This window comes from Anopheles bellator, chromosome X, assembly GCF_943735745.2.
Source record: "Anopheles bellator chromosome X, idAnoBellAS_SP24_06.2, whole genome shotgun sequence".
NCBI classification, from domain to species: Eukaryota; Metazoa; Arthropoda; class Insecta; order Diptera; family Culicidae; genus Anopheles; species Anopheles bellator.
Genome location: NC_071287.1, coordinates 9,592,220 through 9,594,342, shown reverse-complemented (window position 1 = coordinate 9,594,342; position 2,123 = coordinate 9,592,220).

Sequence of the window (2,123 nt, the reverse complement as noted above, 5' to 3'; positions counted from 1 at the left end):
CTGATGCCCGACTTCCCGAACGACCTGCGCACGCTGAAGACGCTCTTCCAGGACATCCGACACCTGCGCTCGGTACGCTACCTCGTCGAGCATCTGACTGCCCGGGCCGACATCCAGCGGCCCCGCTACCTGGTGGACCAGGGGTTGTTCGCTGCGGCGGCGGCGCCGGCGCCACCTACGGCTCGACCCAACACCGAGCCCTTTTATCGGACGGTGCTGACGACGAAACAGGTTCTCGACAGCGTGCTACGCCACTAATCTCCTCACCCGCACCACACGCGCACAGATAACCCCGGGGGCCACCAGCTCGGGGCTCGGTCTGCTCGCTTATCTCGCGCTGCACACGGTGGCCGTGCGCTTCTTCCGGAACCCGCGATAACGGCCGGTGCACCCGCCGTCGGATCTTGTGGACCCGCCGGCGTGGCTTAACACCCGCGGGACCGGATTACCGGAGCAAGACATACCCACCCCGGAGGAAGAAGAAGACACAAATCTCTGGAAGACAGGGCGCGCGCCCGCGGCTTCGAATCTCGCGTCAGCCGTCGGCTTAGGCCGACAGACCACACCAACTAATCTGCGGTTCTCTCACGTGAGCCGCCGAGTCATCGGAGCCCACGTCACGACGTGCGACGTCTGTTGTTGTTCTGGTTCCGCCAATCTAGTAGCTCGAGCATCGAGAAGGACCGAGAAGGCCACAGAAGATTTGTCGGCGAATTTCGTGGAATTGGTCTGAAGAACTATTGCATACTTTTACTGAAGCTCAACATCGCACCGTAGCACAAGACCTTTTGCCAGTGCACGGATAACTTCGCCATTTCGTAGCCAATCCAGAATGTCTGGTCTGGTGTGCCTCATTTCTGCCGGAACCGGAGTCAGCAGTTTACGATAGGCGATAGGATAGGCGATAGGATAGGCCATCTAGGCTTAGAAAATCTAGCATAGAATTTTGCGAGGTCTACAAAAAATGCCACAAACAACCACAAAATATCTTATAACTCAAAAACTCTTTATTCATTCTTCCAAATTCATTTCAATCCCCGTTGGAAGTATTCTCCCCGAAGGGGATGCAATAAACCTGTGGAAGTCTTCTTCCGGTATAGCGTTCAATGTAATGGTTCAACCTCTTGAGTTTAGCGAACAGCACAGCGAAGTCACATGGTGCTCTTGGTCAGGTGAATACGGTCAGGCGATGCGGAACGAAAGTGTGATGGGCGAAACCATCACGTTGGGTTGGGTACCAATCGACATCGTCACTTTTCTGAGGCCTCCAAACACGGTCACTCAAAATGGATTCCACTGGTCTGCTTTCGTGGTTCCAGCAAGCTCAGCTAGAACTGGGGCTGTCAATCGACGGTTTTTGGGGGCCACCAGTTCTTTGATTTGTTTGACGTGTAGAGCTTGATGTTGATGGTCGACCGGCCTCATGGAACATTTCGTGAACCACTTATAAACTCCCGTTTTCCATTAGAGGTTGCTCACTTCTGGAGACCTTCTGGAGCATCTCCAACTTTTTGTCGCAGCAAAAATTTCACTCCGCACACAAACTTTGATGGAACCTATGTTGCTGAACAACTCCAGATATTATGGAAAAACGAAGAATTCACTTCACAACTGTTTACAAAAAAGGTCCAACTAGTATTGCGACGTATAGTTTGACGGCGTACACGGCCCGCGTAGAAAAGAAACCTTTTCCGGTATCAAAATTCTCCTTACTTTTTATGCGGACTTTGCGGAATTTTACAGAGCACCAGCTTCGGGTACCGCTCTTTGGGCTTTATTGTTTGCTGTACAGAGCAATGCACCGGATGGCGTGCCATTGCTTCAGATTTCTTCACTCTTGGCTTTGCAGACAAAATATAGCTCCCCCCTCTTTTTGGACTACCACTATTTTGTTTTCTTGCTTTTGCTCTCTAAGGTCTCGACCGACCAAGGCCGTTGGACCTTGTTGGTTTCGCACTCACACACAGACACACGTGCACACACACTTAGCGCTATTCGTTACCTGTACGGTGACGGTGGTAAACGGTAGAAAATAATGTCGCCTGCTACTGCTGAGGCTGGGGCGATGATAATACTTCGGTGTCGGGAGTCGGAGCCCTCTGGTGGCCGGCCGGCCGGGTGGG